This window comes from Patella vulgata, chromosome 2 (genome assembly GCF_932274485.2).
Source record: "Patella vulgata chromosome 2, xgPatVulg1.2, whole genome shotgun sequence".
NCBI classification, from domain to species: domain Eukaryota; kingdom Metazoa; phylum Mollusca; class Gastropoda; family Patellidae; genus Patella; species Patella vulgata.
Window position 1 is genome coordinate 79,813,416 of NC_065880.2, and position 13,368 is coordinate 79,826,783.

At 36.8% G+C, this 13,368-nt stretch overlaps 1 protein-coding gene across 2 annotated transcripts in view; it reads left to right on the plus strand.

Moving 5' to 3' along the window:
* LOC126809917 (single-minded homolog 1) overlaps positions 1-13,368 on the plus strand; it is a 147,135-nt gene that overhangs the window by 66,874 nt on the left and 66,893 nt on the right. Inside the window, exon 1 of one of the 2 annotated variants that reach the window (XM_050534783.2) lies at positions 12,495-13,096. The exons of the other annotated variant lie outside the window; for it this stretch is intronic. The gene's annotated coding sequence lies outside the window, so the exon portion shown is untranslated. Of the gene's footprint in view, positions 1-12,494; positions 13,097-13,368 lie in introns of those variants that run through there. 2 annotated transcript variants of the gene reach the window in all.

The following is a 13,368-nucleotide window of genomic DNA, read 5'->3' on the forward strand; positions in this document are numbered from 1 at the left end:
TCGCTCACAGGACGCTCCGAGCGGTGAGGGGACGCTAAGTGACTGGTAGGTGGCTGCTACAAACCCGGTGCACACGTTCGAGACCCGGTATGGGCCCGATATGGAAACGGCCGAAATTTTCAACAAAAGTCAATCTGGGCGGTGAAGACGGTAGAAGCACGTTCAACACCCGATATGCGCCCGATGAGAACGGTCCGAAGATGGCAACGAAACGGTGAAAAGATTAATTTTTTTTTTGCGGCCGGGGACAAGTTCGCTCAAAACCCAACGTTCTGCCAACGTTCTGGACTCTGTTTTTTTTAATAGCCCGGCAGGTGTTCAATTAACCGCTATGGAAATGTATATATATATAGTTTATTAACAACCGTACACGAAGAAACACATAACGTTATATCCATTAGCGTTATATGCGAATTACACTGAGTCTATTGCCTACCTATATATATATGTTTTTTTAACAAATTAATTTGTTCAATAAAGTTTAGGTTCTAGTTTAAAATCCCAATTTATAGTTGGGGAGTAAAAACATATATATTTATTTATTACTCTAACACTTCAGCAGAATTCAGACTTAGCCCCGACTGGGCTAATGAAGACGGGCATACGCCATAAAATGCGTTATGGGGGAAATGTTGTCCGGGCAGCGGCACTATACGGCTTACTCTTATTACAAATTCCAACTTTGAAGGGTTCTTTAACGTGCACGCCAATATGAAAATGAAATAAATGGGGTTTAACGTCCTACTGTTCTGCTCCGACGGACATACACCATACAATGTGGTTTAGGGGAAATGCTGTCCGGGCAGCGGCACTATACGGCTTACTCTTATTTCAAATTCCAACTTTCAAGGGTACTTTTACCTGCACGCCAATATGAATACGGGACCTCGGTTTTTCGTCCATTTGAACGACTAGGCGCTTTCCTTGCCAGCCCCCTCCCCCGCCCTTCACCACTGGAAAATCCCTGGAAACTTTCTCAGCAACACCGGGATCGAACCCCTGACCTTCTCCTGTTTTGTGAGCCAGCACCTTGTTCACTTTAGAATCCACACCAATGAATTTTTATTATATAAATATATACTTCTATACTAAAGGTAAAGCCTAATTCCCAATTATTATTGAAATATGAGAATATATAATAGACTTATTTTTATTGATAAATCGGGATTTATTTAATACATATTGACTTATATCTATCTATCGATACATGATTTGATTTTATTCATAAGAGTTATACACTAGTATTGTTGTACAAAACATTAAGGTGCTGTACAAAAGTAATTAAGCTGCCACATAAACATTATCAATAGGTATATCAAGTTTTCCTTTTTCGTCTATGTTCATGGGTTCCTTAATATCCCGCCATTATTAGCCCAATCGGAGCAGAACAGTAGAACGATACAGACCATTTCATTCCATTTCCCTTCTTAAATATCTGATACATGTCTCATTTTAATCGGGAGGGGGGGGGGTCGAATCATCTGTCTGTGAGTCAATCCAACCAAAGCTTTACGTGACAAGGAGTAGGGGTGCCTGTTCAACCTCATGGACTTTCTTCAGGACCTTCGGTTTCCCCTACTGCTAAAGATCCCTACGCGCAAGCGGATTATTGAAATAAAATTGTACCTCTCTCTCTCTCTCTCTCTCTCTCTCTGTCCCTCTCTCTCTCTGCTCGTGTCGACATGTATCCTCGGTCTTCTTATATGGTTACTCACTAATACAAACTATAAAGAATGCGCATGTTTATTTATTTTGTTAGGCTATTCCTGTTTTATTACTAACACGGGTTTTAACTTAAGATGGCTACGTTTCGTAATAATGAAGAGAAGAATAGCAGGAGAATGAATTCAGCTCATGAAAATGGTGAACAAACACTGAATTTACATGACAAAGGCAATAATACTGTATTTTGTGTTAAGTTCAATGGCTGAACAGCACAACACTGCGGTAGGCCATACACACAGAAAATACAAAACTGCGTTCAGCAAAGATTAGACATGACAGGGTTAGGGAATATCGCCATGTTTTCAGTAGACTATTTCACCTGGTTGAAGGTATAGTGTTCAGGGTAACCTCGGTTATTTGTACCCGATTGAATATTATTACGGGATATTTATAACGAAATGAATCGGACTATAAGGAAATACCGTTCGTTACATTTATTACCTCCTGGCTGGAGGTAACCACGATGAAATGGTCGGAGGTGACCTCGGTGAAATGGATGGAGGTAACCTCGGTGAATTTATGATCAGGGGACTTATTCAAGAACACTAAAGCTATTTTATTTTTAAGAATGTAGCATTTTCATTAGACAACAGTTAAATTGAGCGCTAAGTCAATAAACCATCAACAGTTTTCAAATATTTCATTTTAAAGATACTTTCCCGCGTACAAACTGTGTGATTTGATGATATATTTGGAATAAAAACATATTCAAACTAATTAATCTATCAACATATGCTTCAAATCCCTCTCAAAACTTTGTATACGCGGGGAGATTACTCAAGCTATAAATAAACTGACGTTAGAGGCCATATCTGTCATCTCGCTTCTTTGAGAGAGGGTCCATTTTTCAGAACGTATTTATAATTATTTCTGTCAACTTCTTTTTCCGCCGTTTAATTGCAGAGTCTTCTGTACGTTGACACCCCTCAATGTTCCCCAAATCATTTTATCAAAAAATAACAACCACTCCCTCAGTACAATAAGCTTGCAGACAACAGTCGGGGTGCCCGTTAGTGATACCCTGATATTTTTATCCAGTGCTTGCCCCATGTTTTTTTTCTGGTAATCCAGTATTTTTCTAGTAAGATTGGGTGCCTATACTTCCCATATATACCGAATTTGCCATACTTTAATTGAAAATAATAACCACCCGATAAATACTTTCGGGACAATTTATCTTTAATTTTCCAAGAATAAGGATTTATGGTACCCTGATGTTCATGTTGTATATGAGGGTGGGTGCACTTTCTAAAGCCAGTCCACCTATGTTTTCTGACACTACACCTGTTCTGTGGTAGCCTGGGGTGGGGTAGGGGGTTTGGTGCGGTCGGATTCTAAAGTATGACCTTGATTATTAGTTAAATCAAAAAACCGTTGTAAAAACTCAGCAAATTTCCGATGTTTTTTTGAAAGTAACCTCGGTTCAATGCCCGCCAACAGAGTCAGTGACCAAGCTGTTTATATTGGATACCTATATATATTAGACTGTTACAATGTACTCGTATTAAAATACCTATATCCTTTAAAATCTTTATAATCAATAAAACAACCATAAATCTAAACACGTGTGTATAGGACGATATCAATGCTAGAGTTGTATGTAGCAAGATAACAAAACTTTTAAAGTACAAGTCAACAGTTGGCTAGAGAGTAGGGTTCTTTAGCAGTGAGGGGGGAGGGGGTCAGGAAAACCCAGAGAAAACCTACGAGGTTAGGGAGGCAACTCTATTCCTTGTCACGTACAATGCCTAGGAATGGAAACCACGACACTCTCATGGAAGACAGACCATGTGATCTAAAGCGCACCAAGGGGGAAATCCCGAAATTAAAAACAGTATTTCAAATATTGTTATTCTGATAACTAAGGTGTTTAAAAATCTGTACACGAATTTGTTTAGTTAATCCCATTAGTGACTGGTGTCGTGTACGAGACATGGTATGCTTACTCTGATTAGACCAGCTGTTACCACGTTTCAAATAGGCGTTATTTTTCCCATTTGAAAGGTCTACTTTCTATCATCATACAGTGTTCAAATCTTCCATAGAATGTCGTATTTGATTAATATGGCCCCTGGTTTCATTCACTTGATTATTTGTTGTTTACAATGTCTGGGTATATTGTCCACGGGGTTGTCTTATACAATTTGTTTATGTGTGGTGCGGTCCTCCTGTAACAACATGTATTCTTTTATATTAATTCCCTGGTGATGTTGCCTCTTTAAGGAAATAATATTTTGATGAATGGCATAAGGTCAGTGTCAAAATCGAGCTCAATAATCGAGACAGGTAAACCCGTCAATCAAGGACTCTCGATCTACAGGTAAATGCGAATTGTACACCTGCGCTCCGACCGAATAAAACAGAAGCAATGTTTAAGTCGCGAACCTAGCAACAAACGTATTCCCCGTCTTTGTATGTTTTAAGACGCAGGTGGTTCGATGGGTTCTCGAGTTAGATTGTCATACTCTAACATTTAAATTCCCTTACAGAGGCCAAAATATTCAGGTGTTGAGACAGACAGACCATTTTTGTTCACTCATATCGCGATAACACAATAGTATTGGTCATACTACATACTAGATATAGTACAACACTATAACATATGTTACAATAAACACATTGATCTACAGAAATTCATAAATAAAATTGTGAAAGGGCAAAATTTAAGCTTACAAACTAAAGGCTAAAAACCAAGAATGTGTGTTTTTGGAATAAATCAAATAATACTTCCACATGGAAAATAGTTCCACTTGGAAATATCAGGAGGTTTAATCATGTCCTGGATAACTTCTCTCATAGGCATTTAGAAATTTAACATAAATCCAGTAATTGCGAGTACATAAAATTGTAATTTAACATAAATCCAGTAATTGGGTATACATAAAATTGTAATTTAATATAAGTCCAGTAATTGTGTATACACAAAATTGTAATTTAACATCAATCCAGTAACTGTGTATACATAAAATTGTAATTTAACATAAACCCAGTTTATACATAAAATTGCTCCTTGTGTTAATGTTCCTGTGTTAATATGAAATGTTTTGTTTCTTGTTATGGTGTGAGAATCTTATTGATAATAATCTGCAAAACATAATAGCGTCATTGTTGGGGTGGTGGTTCCCTCCCTGCTCCTTATATATTCACTATTCCTCTACATTATTACAATTTTGACTGAAAATTTGATACAAATTATGTAATACAAAATGCAATAGCGCGATTGTTGGTGCCCTGTATATTCATTGTTTCCCTATATTATTACGATTTTGACGGTGTTCTGACTGAAAATTGCCACGTGGCATATTCAAATAGTAACAGCACCATCATTGTGTCCTACCTAAATATTAATCATTTTACTATATCATTACGATTTTGACGATGTCCTCGCTGAAAGTGGATATGTGTTATACATGATGTAACAGCCCATCGTTGTTGGACTGCAGGTGTTCTATATAAATTGATATACTATGTTATACATAATGTAACATCTCCACTGAACAACACGTCGTTGTTGTACTGCAGGTGTTCTATATAAATTGATATACTATGTTATACATAATGTAACATCTCCACTGAACAACACGTCGTTGTTGTACAGTATGTGCTCTATAAATTCATTATTACATTAGTTTATTACATTACAGTCAAGGTCACACCGTATTAACATGATAATGTCGTTCTTTAACTACTCCAATACACAGGTCACGATATCTATGGTATATATAATTACTGTTTATTACAGAGCGACGCGTCGACTAGGATTCTCTGGTCTTTATCAAGCAATGTCGCTCGGCAATAAACAGTCATTCCTTTGCTGTACACCAATTATAACATATGTTACTATACAGATATTGATCTACATAAGCTTACTATTGCACTTTGATAAAACCGACAAAAGTGGGAAATTCCGTCGAATAATTAATACAAAAGATATATAACTGTAAGGGGATGGGGGTGGGGCGAATTGTTAGCGCGTGTGTGTTGTATCATAAGGTCTGTCATTGAGTCAACTGGCGTGGTGTCGATTTCCCGTGGGTTTTGTCCGGGTTGTCCGGTTTCCTCCCACTGTTAAATACCCTTACGCGCAAGCGAAGTATTGCAATAACATTGAACCATATGTTACTCCCGAAATGACTTGGTTTGTGTCGAGTGGACGTTAAACCCCATCTCTCTCTCCCTACCCCTCTCTCTCTCTCTCTCTTTCTCTCCTACTTCCATGACTGTAAAGCGTCATGTAAGTAAACTTCATAAATCCTACCGCATATTTTCAGATTACGACTTCCTCCTCCGGTCGGTCTGATTAAAATATTCGTATATTTCGTTTATACGTTCGGTAGCCTACACTACATAAAGATCTGATCAATTGTTTTGGGAGGTCGCGTCAGCGGTCATACGAGCGGCTTTCTACCCTGTGGCATTAGATATTTGATTAACCAATCAGCGTTGACGTTTCTATAGTGGATAACCACAGTTCCGTGCAGCTCCCGCCAAAAAATTGCCATAACAGACCGTTTCTTTAACTAATCATCCCTCACACCATCCAGAACACGTCAATGATAACAACTCTTCCAGAGACAAGGAAAGTAAAGTAAAGACAAGGAAAACGAAATTTTGAACTATAAAAAACGAAACGAAATAGGATCTGTGTTTTAATCAGATTGACCTCCGGTAATTTCAGATTATATCCCACTTCCACGACCGAAAACCGTCCTGTATATAAACTTCATAAATCCCGCTGCATATATTCAGATTACGACGTCTTCCTTCACTGATTTCAGATTATGGTCATTCCAAAATATAAATAAATTAATTTTCAAATAGAATTCTTAGTCTGTGCATTGTTGAAAAAGATTAAGGCATTACTGTAATAATTAAAGTGTAGCGATGGCCCTTTGTCCGCCATTGTCCTTCAAATACTGCAGTCAAGTCCTTTAGACAGGGGATAAAATATAACCCCTTATAGACATCATTATTTGATTAAAAGACCCTTAGTTTAGAATGTGACCCCCTACAATAGGTCCTCTCCATACTAAAAAGGTCATTGAGACGTTTGTATTGTAACACTGAGTAGGTGTCAAGGAGAAATTTGGCAGAATTTAAACTAAAAGAGTGACAATATTGTCATAGGTCTGTTGACGTTAAATTTTGCACAAGAATACAACAATCTGGAAGTTGTATACTAGGTAATAGGAGAAATATTGACCATGTTGTACATTGGTATTGACAATCACTGTCCAGAAATATTGACCATGTTGTACATTGGTATTGACAATCACTGTCCAGAAATATTGACCATGTTGTACATTGGTATTGACAATCACTGCCCAGAATATCTAGCTTTCTAAATAGTTAGTGTGTATCTGTTAGATAACGGGAAGGGTTGGGTATATTTTCGGGCCGGTTACTACATTATTTCTAGCTTTCTAAATAGTCAATTATGTCTGTGTTGGGGAGGGGGTATATTTTCGGGGCGGTTACTACATAATTTGTAGCTTTTTAAACACTTAATCTGTTAGATAACAGGGTCGGGAGGGGGTATATTTTCGGGTCAGTTGCCACAGAAAATCTAGCTTTCTAAACAGTCTGTGTATAGATGTTAGATAATGGCGTGGCGTGGGGTGGGATAGTATATTTTCGGGACGGTTACTACATAATTTCTAGCTTTGTAAACAGTTCATGTATATCTGTTAGATAACGGGGTGGCGACGGGATGGCGACGGGGAGGGAGAGGGTGGTATTTTCGGGCTGGTTGCGTGTAGAGATTGGAAATTCCCAAACGTCTTGTAAGACAACACAGGTTTAATAATTTCGGAGTATTGGCATGGAAATTATCTCCCTCAGCCTGCCTTCTAATAAACGACCCACTGAATTGAACATGTTTCTTTTATTCCTAAAACTGTAATTTAAATAGCTATACTTGTTGTACACGTAGGGCCCATCATTACTAAGTACTATTTCTTACGCTATATATTGATTTCAGTAAAGACGCCCTGCTACCATTTATTTGCTTATATTTCATAAACGGTGTGAAAAATCTAGCAACGTCATTCATTAACAATGCCATGTTAATGATTAATGTAAAAATCTTACTAGGTCAGAATAATAACAAAGATCAATCGTATTTCCGGAATAAGAGATTACCATTAATTTCTGTTTAAAATATGTGTTATATCTGGATAAAGCCGATGTCTGTCTTCCATTCTATTGCTCATGTCACTGTGTTTACCGAGATTTACATATGATTACAATCTCTACCAACAGTTAGTAAGAACGTATTCTTGTTCTACAATGACATGCTGTCACGTCTGTCGTTCGATCATACATGTGTTGTCCTTCTTTCCGGTCTAAAACGTCACTACACAGATACGTCATATTATATGCACAAAAACGTCACTATATGTACACAGATACGTCAGTATGTAAAGTACACAAATCCATCCCCTGAGTCTGTAATGGTCATTAATAAGGTGTGAAATACTGTTTGAACGAACAACACCTGCGAGATAAACTTCTAGAAAAGTAAAGAACAGATTCACACTTTATGGCGATAACTTTGATATGGCTGATATGAAAACATTGTCTTTAGCAACTCACGTGTTTTGGTAGTTAATAAACAATTCGTGGAAAACTCGATAAATAATTACTTGGGGATGGAGTTTTGAGGTTTTAACTTGGGAAGCTACAAAGACATTCTCTGAGAATTGGTTGTTTGGGTTTCCAGGGTTACCAAGATGTTTCCACGTGTCATATACAAAGATTACGGTTAGCTATGGTATGCAGATAAAGTTCGATCGTTGTCTTCCAGAAATAATTTTTTAAGCGTCCAATCAATAATTATAAAGCCAATATTCAACGGTAGTCTTTTCGTGGATTATTGATGAAGATAGTTATAAAGTTTGGCAATGGTCTTTCAGGAGGTATTTCTGGGACCTTGAATTTTTGGGGTGGATATATTTTCACCTGGCAAATTACGACTATATAACTGACAGCTAATGAAACGGTGAGATGTTTAAGAACAATCTTGAGTTAGTCGAACTTGTTCTAATACGCCTGTCCCATTAGCCCAGTCGGTGCAAAAAAAATAGGACGTTAAACCCAAATTCATTTCATTTCTAATACTTGGATAATAAGAGGGTTGGGTAACAAAATGGCGACAGTTGGTCAGACTCGCTCTGTATATATGGCTCTGGTGGCCATTGACGAACTGACCTGTGATGGCTAAGAACAACCTTGAGTTAGTTGAACCTGCTCTAATACCTGGATAATAAGAGGATTAGAATGGACGGGGTTTACATCCACGTGTTAAACTTCATACTAACACCGTTACCGTGTCCGCTGGTTGTACACCGTACGGACGTGATCGTAACAATTGATGTGCTCGGTCATTTACAACCCCAGCAGGCTCATTCAGTGTTCCGCAGACAATATATAGTTCGGATGAGCCTGTATTAACCAGACTCATTCAATGTTCTAAAAACAATATATATATATAGTTCAGATTAGCTTGTATTAACCAGACTCATTCAATGTTCTAAAAACAATTTATATAGTTCAGATTAGCCTGTTTTAACCAGACTCATTCAATGTTCTAAAAACAATATGTATATATAGTTCAGATTAGCTTGTATTAAACAGACTCATTCAATGTTTTAAAAACTATATAATATAGTTCAAATTAGCTTGTATTAACCAGATTATTTCAATGTTCTAAAAACAATATATATATAGTTCAAATTAGCCTGTTTTAACCAGACTCATTCAATGTTCCAAAAAAAATGTATATATCGTTCAGATTAGCTTGTATTAACCAGACTCATTCAATGTTCTAAAAACTATATATATAGTTCAAATTAGCTTGTATTAACCAGACTCATTCAATGTTCTACAAACAATATTATATATAATTCAAAGTAGTCTGTATTAACCGGACTCAAATACACTCGTCAGAAAATATCAGGAATCGCTATTAGAGAGAATGTCACAAACATTACGCACCGGGGTTCTCTAGGAATTAAGTCGTCGATGGAAATTGGGAAATGTTTTGTTTTCATGTAAAATTACAATGGAAATAGACAGGCGGGAACAATTTAAAAATTATATCTGACAGTTTTTAACATTATATTTTACCCGAACTTTACCCCGGGTAATGCGAGCTGTCCACAGATTCTTGTATATAGCCACGGAAGATTATCTAATAAATTAGCCTGGGGTGGAAATGGGGAGGCAAGTCGCCCCAACACTCTCGTCAATGTTAATGGGCAAGAAACCTATAGTTTTAACAAAAGTAAATCCACATTAGAAACTTGATTGTCTACTTTCAGTTTTAGCCTTTATTGCAATTAATGACTATCCCACCCCTACTTTACTACGTCATGTATAGTTGATGTTAACGTCATCAATAGTGTACTGAAGTGTTCAGCTAATTAGATGTAGTGTATATATGGTTGATAAGAGGGATGCTCGTGATAAGATAGAGTATTTAACAGATGTCTATGACGTTTATTATCCCCCTCGGTTCCCTTTTATGATGTTCCTCTATCAGCTGAGTGATAATACTAATATGTAATAGTATTAGCATTTACTCTACCCTTCCTCGGATCCTTTAAGCGCCGGAATTCTCTTCTAAAATTCGTTAAAAGCGTGTAGGGAAAATATCGAGTATTGTGGTTTGCCGTCTAAAATTTAAAAAAATAAAAAACCTTTCAGGCAAACTGTTCAGTAGGCAAAATATTGGCTCCTTATTGGCTCATAGAGGAAATGGTGAAAACTATCTTAAACAGGTATTATGAAACTAAATGCGATTAATTCAGAGTAATGGCATATTCGAAATAATCAGAGACTCGACTAATTAACGAAAATCTAAGCTTTGATCAACTAAACACCAAAATTTGGACGACACGTAACTTTAAACTTTTAATGTTTGTATCTCGGTGATCTACAAGTCGATTTATCTATAATTATATAGCTGTGGCCACTATCCGGGCAAATTTCGCCGTAACTTATACTGCAAACGCCATTATCCGGGCAAAATTCGCCGTAACTTTTACTGCAAACACCATTATGCGGGTAAAATTCGCCGTAATTTATAATACATCGTTATAACACCACGAGCATAATACATCGTAACTTATACTGCAAACGCCACTATCCGGGCAAAATTCACCGTAACTTACAATACAAACGCCACTATCAGAACAAAAATCGCCGTAACTTATACTACAAACGCCACTATCCGGGCAAAATTCACCGTAACTAACACTGCAAACGTACCCATGTTAGTCTCAAAATGATCATATTTTTATGTTGTATTAATTGAATATTAAACTCCGTTATTTTCTTTGTTGCCCGTATTCATTAGCCCGGAGCAGAACAGTAGGACGTTAAACCCCATTTCATTCCATTTTCTTTGTTGACATTTTATCATCCCGGTTCAAATTTTAATGAGGCCAGTACAAGCCACTAAAACATTTTGAAATATTTTTTTGTTAAAGCGTGAATACAATCATATTGTTAGCCACCATGCAAATCTTTCTGATTGACAAACAGGAATATATTTATACATCAATCTTGTAATTCAGTCGACGTTTATTTTGTAAATAACCTCCATTTAATTTTCATTTTTGAAGTAGAAACCCGTCTTCTTTTATTTCTTTTGTAACTCAAATATTTTAATTGTCACATTTCTTTTGCAACTCAAATATTTTTTAATTGTCACATTTAAAGCAGTTCCGTTTAGAAAACATAAATTATGCAATTCATTCAAAGACATTAGAAACCAGAGAATGGGCGAGCGTTACAGAACCGCCCAAATCACTTATAAACTCACAAAGCGTTTATAGAAAGCATAATAAACATGAATGCGTACAAAAAAATTTATTCGTTCTTTTCATCCGCGTTGACCTAAGTCGTAGACCACCGCGATTCTGTTCAAGTTGAGTTATATAGAGATATAGCCCTTGAAGAGGCGTACTTGAACACAGGCAATGAGGCAACCATCTCAAGCAACCCTTCATATTATAAAAGTTAAATCAAGCGAGAGGGTTGTGTGTTAGGCGGCATTCATAGACATAGTTAGATTTATTTTGATCTTCTAAGTGTCTAATAGCTCGACAGTAGATGGATTTTCCATCAAAACTTCATCTCCACTCATTCTGTGTAATGACACGTGAAAACGACTTAAAAACAATTTTATTCTTTTCTAGATAAGATTACAATTAAAGTTATGTACCCAAATTCTCTGCTTCAGCGCCTTTAGTTAAGGAGATGAATTAAGCTACGAATTGGCTCCCCTGTTCACATCCCTCCATAACTGCGTTTTCTATAAAGATCATAATATAGTCAATTGAAAGTGGAATGCCGTCGTGTGACTTGTATTTTCGTATTTCTACTTCACACAAGAGGCTTAGAAAATAAAATCAAAAAGGCAAAAAAAAATTCTCCTTTCTTGGTTTAAGAGTGGCAGCGTATTTCATAACAGACAACTAGACAAGACACAAATTCTAAACACCAAAACATGGCGACGAACAATACTTCTTAAAAGTTGAACAAAATTTTTGAAACTCTAATGAAAATACTGACTTTCTATCGCTCGTGCCGCTTCATTCATATTTCAGAAAGAGAATAATAATCGTAATATAATTTGACTTGTGAGCAGGGCTACATTCGATAGCCACGCCCCATTGTCATCGGGTCAACCCTCAACGCAACGACCAACCAATCAGAAGAGAGAACCATGACATCCATTACATTTGATTGATTGATGATGCGATTGTAATGGCTGTCGCAGATTGACAAACACTATTGCTCTCTACAGATCAGTAAAGACATTAAAATTTAAGAAAAGGCAGAAAAAGACGAAGGATTTTTTTTTCAAATTGAAGACAAGAGCTTCTACATATCGAGGGTTTTAGAACGTGAGGTTGTCGTGAAGCGAGGAAGGAGGGTGTCTGTGATATCGACGTTCGAAACGTCACGTGCTGAAGATTACGGCTCTTCGATTAGAATTAATTATAGGAGACGATCGGAAAGTTGCCGAGGGGCTGAGCAATGTTTTCTTAAGTTCATCTTTAGTTTAACTAACGATCACGTAGTACTCTGTGTTGCTGTATTTAGTAAAGTTGGGATATCAAACAAGGGGAGCTACTCATCTATTGGAATTATTTATATCAGTCGATCGGGCCGTGAAATTTGTTCGTAATACAGTATCGTATATATAGAGTATCGTAACATATCGTATACACAGTGTGTGATAGCCTACCTTATATTATTACCGCGACCCGAGTTCTTTTGGATTTCAAATCTCAGTGACTGACATACACAGTTTTATGTTTCGACCTTAATCTGTTTGTGTAGAAGGGGATTAAGAACACAGGTATAGTTATTATTATTATTATATTATGGAGAGGGGCTGTCATATGTTGAGGATGAACAGAATACTACAATGTGTAGGACATTTTTTCTGCTTGTCAAATCTTATGTCGTTTTATGTCATTATTCATGTCGATGGCGTAGCGACTTTACTCGCCGTCGAAACAGCTGAAAATAATTCATAATAGAAAAACGTTAACACGTTGATCCGTATTGATGTATTTGTTATATTCACGAATCGTTATAGATCATCATTTGATCAGACCTTAGAAAATT